This window comes from Salvelinus sp. IW2-2015, linkage group LG8, assembly GCF_002910315.2.
Source record: "Salvelinus sp. IW2-2015 linkage group LG8, ASM291031v2, whole genome shotgun sequence".
Lineage (NCBI taxonomy): Eukaryota > Metazoa > Chordata > Actinopteri > Salmoniformes > Salmonidae > Salvelinus > Salvelinus sp. IW2-2015.
This window is the reverse complement of record NC_036848.1, coordinates 22,892,025-22,898,024: the sequence shown is the minus strand read 5'-3', so window position 1 is coordinate 22,898,024 and position 6,000 is coordinate 22,892,025.

The following is a 6,000-nucleotide window of genomic DNA, read 5'->3' as shown; positions in this document are numbered from 1 at the left end:
GGTAGCCAAGTGAACAGTCTGTGGCTGTGGTCCTTCTTGGCCTTCCTTTGACACCGGGTGCTGTAGATGTCTGGGAGGGCAGGCAGTGTGTCTCATGTGACTGGTTGTGCTGCCCGCAACACCTTCCGGTGAAACTTGCTTTTAAAATCATTTTTTCAAATGAAACAMTTAACATCTAATAGTCAAATCATAGTGTAAAAGCAGGTGAGCTGGTTCTACCTTTTTTGGCCATTTTCTGGTGTTTTGTGGTGGAAAACTGAGCAGGTTGAGCACAACACGATAACCCTGTTACCCACAGATAGACAGGCTAGAAATGTTTTATCAATTTCTTTGTTCAAGTGAAGCTTGCGTTGAATTGCCCCTCCCTGTTGCACACGACAAGGGGACTTATGTTACGGTTAACCCTGTGACTTTATTTGGCACTTAATAGGCACTTAGTAGTAATTGTATTTAACCTCGTAAAATGGTTGAACATYTGCTCTTTATGAATGTTAAAATTAGGTTAAATAAAATGTTTGTTTTTTTTATCACCAAGGTACACTACTAATTGATGGATCAATCCTACTACTGTATGTGTTTTTACACATTTTTACACATTGGATTGGGGTTCTAATTATGGTGCAAAGCAACTGTATTGTCAAAACCAAAATCTCTGGTAGTTTGTTCCAGCGCAGTGGTAATATTTCCCTTTCCTGACAAAATTGTCAAAATTCTGACCTGGCGTAATGCTTTCTTTTGGACTTAAGGTATATCAGACAAGCTACAGGATCAGTGATTTATTAATGAATGTAATTAACAGACCTGTTCAAAATGTAGTCCTGATCAAAATGTAGTCCTGATCAAAATGTAGTCCTGACCTAATGTCACTCAAAGTCCCATTGCAGATTCTCACAAGGCATTCTGCACTGTAAATTGTTATCATGACACTGGTACCTCTCTTATGTGAACAAAAATCCTCTGGAGTGTCATGGAAATAGTGTAGGTCTACAATAGTAATTAGTACAATATTAAGACCCCACAATAGACGAACATACTGTCTAGTAGGTGTACTTGTACATTAAGCAGCCTCACTCTACAGAAACAGGAGACAGGCTCCTGCCCTATGAGCCGTTCAGGCTCTGACAAGGCAACTTACAATAGCAATTGAGGCCTTTGTATTGTATAATTAGTTCGGGCCAAAGCTATGACTAAATGGCTTTGTCAGGTCCAGGCATTTTCTTAGGCAGTGTATCAGGCTAGTCAGTGTCCCCACCGGCTGTGACTGTAAAAAAGGCCAAGCCTGTAACTGTGACTTTCCCCGAAGCCGAAGTTTGGCTGCCGACAAAGTTATCAGTGTGTTTACTGTTTACTATTCAGGGGCAGTGAAAATTGTCGAAGCAGCGAGTAGAGATGGTGAAGCTATGGCAGTGGATGCCCAACAGTCTGTGGATGTCAGTCGGTTGAGAGATCCTGAAACACTAATCATGAAGAAGGTTGATTTACTGCGCAGGTGAGTAATTTTACAGGACAAACTAACAAAAATGTAAGAAACTGGAAATCATTGTCAAAGCGTCTAAATTTTTTTACTTTTGTTTAGTTTTTTGAAAATTATATTAGTGTGTCTTATTTTTATTGTTGATTTATTTTTCGTTAAAGGATCTCAGTTTTTACCCCACCCAGTAGGTGGCAGCAATACACCTATTTGGTTGTAGTATGACAATAACACCTTAAAGAAGAAGAAGATTGTGCATTCATCTGTTGTGGGGTTTACGTTTCCTGTCTTCCTTGTAGGCCAAGTGTTTCCTCAAGTAAGTCTAGAGTTCCCTGCTTTCCCAGTAGGTCCAGTCTATCTTGCCCCCTCGGTAGGTCAAGAGTATCCCGGCCCTTCGTTAGGTCAGATGTATCGTTCACCCCCAGTATACTCTCAGTTTTGTATTTTATTTTATCTTTCTTTTTTTCTACTTTTTACCCATTTTTTCTCCCCAATTTCGTGATTTCCAATTGGTTAGTTACAGTCTTGTTCCATCGCTGCAACTGACTTACGGACTCGGGAGAGGCGAAGGTCGAGAGCCATGCGTCCTCGAAACACGGACCTGCCAAGCCGCACTGCTTCTCGATACACTGCTCGCTTAACCCGGTATCCAGCCATACAACTGGCGAACGAAGTCAACGTGCATGTGCCCAGCCCGCAACAAGAGTCGTGATGCACACATCACGTTTTGTCCTACTTTTTAATTTTTAATCCCAGCCCCCGTCCCCTCAGTAGGCCTTTCCCTTTTGCTAGGCCGTCATTATACATTAGAATTTGTTCTTAACTGACTTGCCTAGTTAAATAAAATAAATAAATAAATGGTATAAAATATTCTGGTCCCTCAGTTTCCTGCGCCATTGAGCTCAGAAATAACACAGTTGTAGGCATTTGTGCAAGGGATAAGAGGTCATTAGGTAGGTTTGCTTCTATGCGAAATCGGGTGCTTACTCAACATTGACAGGAGTGCTCCAAACCAAAGACAATGACTAAATTGACAACTCATAAATAAAATGAAATATACCAAAACTTGTTTCTCAGAATCATAGGTTGTGCACTCTGCAAACGTGTCCACTCCGACAATGAGGACGGTAAAAGACTGGAATAATAGTATTTTAAATGCATTAACATAAATTACCGTAACCAAACAAACGTTGTAGATTAGAAATTGTAGGAATGAACTGTAAATGTGCTACTGGTGATACATTGTAGGTAATGGGGAACTGATAGACACTAACAATTAAACGCAAACAATTGACACAATGAAGTCATTAAACAATGAATGTGCACAAATTGGGGGGAGAGAGCGCATTCACACTCCCCTTCATCGACTGTGTCATCCGCGCAGCCTCCGCAATGGATTAGTTCACTGAGATGGGAGCGAATCAGACAGGGGTCTTGTGTGCCATCATTAAAAAAAATATATTTYCTACTCCAACAGCCAATCGATCAAACAATCAACCAAACAATCGCCCAGTCGACTAATTGGGGTCAGCCCTAGTTTCAACACCAGGGTAGTAGCCTTTTCTTGGTTTGTTTGTTGTTATGTTATGCAACATGTATTTTCCTTCTCCGTTTGCATGCATTTTGTATTCTGTAATGTTGACATTTTGCATCAGAAGTATGGACTATTGGCATTAAGACTTTTTGACTTACACCCTCCCCCTGTTCAGAAATGGGAGTAAATTTTTTTCTGCCACAGCATTCGCCTCAAATGGATGCATTTGGAACAGTGAAGGCTCCTCYGAGGAGGAAGGGGAGGACCATCCTCCCATGTGAATTTCATAAAAATGTAAATTGTAAAACTAAAAAAGTTATCATTTTTAGATAAAACTATACTAACTATATTCACGTCATCAAATTTATTAAAACACACTGTTTTTAAATCAAGGTCTACAGTAAGCCTCCACAGCACTCTGTAGGGTAGCACCACGGTGTAGCCGGAGGACAGCTAGCTTCTGTCCTCGTCTGGGTACATTGAGTTCAATACAAAACCTACCAAACCTTGTTAGATACTACTGCATTGTTGGAGCTAGGAACACAAGCATTTTGCTACACCCGCAATAACATCTGCTAAGTATGTGTACGTGACCCATAAAATTTGATTTGATTTGATTTTTAGGAGGCTCATGGTTCTCACCCCCTTCCATAGATTAAACAGTAATTATTACAACTTCTGGAGGACGTCTTCCAACCTATCAGAGCTCTTGCAGCATGAACTGACATGTTGTCCACASAATCAAAGGATCAGAGAATTAATCTAGTACTGAAAGCATAAGCTACAGCTAGATAGCACTGCAGTGCATACAATGTGGTGAGTAGTTGACTCAAAGAGAGAGAAAGACAATAGTTGAACAGTTTTGAAGAAATGAATTTCTTCAAAAATGAAGGAGAAGCAAGAGAGAGAGAGATATTTCATAATTTTTTTCACTTTCAGTTTCACTTACTAAGTTAGCAGATGCAGCTAGCTAGTTTAGCCTACTCAAACACCCTGCTCAAACAGAGGGATGCTATGGTTTTTTTGAGGGGTTGATCAGTTTTAATATTGCAGATAGATTGTTGCTTCCATCAATGTAATTGTCTGCATCATTTCCAATCCCTCATATATTTTTGGGGTAAATATATATATCCATATACAGTCGAAGGTTTACATACACCTTAGCCAAAACATTTAAACTCAGTTTTTCACAATTCCTGACATTTAATCCTAGTAAAAATTCTCTGTCTTAGGTCAGTTAGGATCACCACTTTTTTTTAAAGAATGTCAAATGTCAGGATAATAGTAGAGAGAATGATTAATTTCAGCTTTTATTTCTTTCATCACATTCCCAGTGGGTCAGAAGTTTACATACACTCAATTAGTATTTGGTAGCATTGCCTTTTAAATTGTTTAACTTTGGTCAAACATTTTGTGTAGCCTTCCACAAGCTTCCCACAATAAATTGGGTGAATTTTGGCCCATTCCTCCTGACAGAGCTGGTGTAACTGAGTCAGATTTGTAGGCCTCCTTGCTTGCATACGCTTTTTCAGTTCTGCCCACAAATCTTCTATGGGATTGAGGTCAGGGCTTTGTGATGGCCACTCCAATACCTTGACTATGTTGTCCTTAAGCCATTTTGCCACAACTTTGGAAGTATGCTTGGGGTCATTGTCCATTTTGGAAGACCCATTTGTGAGCAAACTTTAACTTCCTGACTGATGTCTTCAGATGTCATGCTTTAATATATCCACATAATTGTCCTACCTCATGATGCCATCTATTTTGTGAAGTGCACCAGTCCCTCCTACAGCAAAGCACCCCCACAACATGATGCTGCCACCCTCATGCTTCACGGTTGGGATGGTGTTCTTCGGCTTGCAAGCCTCCCCATTTTTCCTCCAAACTTAACGATGGTCGTTATGGCCAAACAGTTCTATTTTTGTTTCATCAGACCAGAGGACAATTCTCCAAAAAATACTATCTTTGTCCCCATGTGCAGTTGCAAACCGTAGTCTGGCTTTTTTATGGCGGTTTTGGAGCAGTGGCTTCTTCATTGCTGAGCGGCCTTTCAGGTTATGTCGATATAGGACTCGTTTCACTGTGGATATAGATACTTTTGTACCTGTTTCCTCCAACATCTTCACAAGGTCCTTTGCTGTTGTTCTGGGATTGATTTGCACTTTTCACACTAAAGTACGTTCATCTCTAGGAGACAGAAGGTGTCTCCTTCTTGAGCGGTATGACCGCAACTCCAATTGACTCAAATTATGTCAATTAGCCTATCAGAAGCTTCTAAAGCCATGACATCGTTTTCTGGATTTTTCCAAGCTGTTTAAGGCACAGTCAACTTAGTGTATGTAAACTTCTGACCCACTGGAATTGTGATACAGTGAATTATAAGTGAAATAATATGTCTGTAAACAATTGTTGGAAAAATCACTTGTCATGCACAAAGTAGATGTCCTAACCGACTTGCCAAAACTATAGTTTGTTAACAAGAAATTTGTGGAGTGGTTGAAAAACAGGTTTTAATGACTCCAACCTAAGTGTATGCAAACTTCCGACTTCAACTGTATATACTGTATTCTATCTTAGTCTATGCCGCTCTGACATTGCTCGTCCAAAGATTTATATATTATTCATTCCTTTCCTTTCCTTTAGATTTGTGTGTATTGTTGTAAAATTGTTTATTACATTGAGTTCAATACAAAACCTACAAAACCTTGTTAGATATTACTGCACTGTTGGAGCTAGATACACAAGAATTTCGCTACACCCGCAGTAACATCTGCTAAACACGTGTATGTGACAAATACAATTGTATTTAATTTGTACAAATACTTACTTACCCTTGGATATTATTAAGCCAAAATCAAAAACAAGTAATCCAATGTCCTTTATGGCTATGACTCTCATCTCTGGAAAGAGCAGTTGCTCAGATTCAAACCTGGCTGAGAAACCCATGATATGTCAGTGCAACCTGTAGTGATATTACTCATGCATCTGTTGTGTT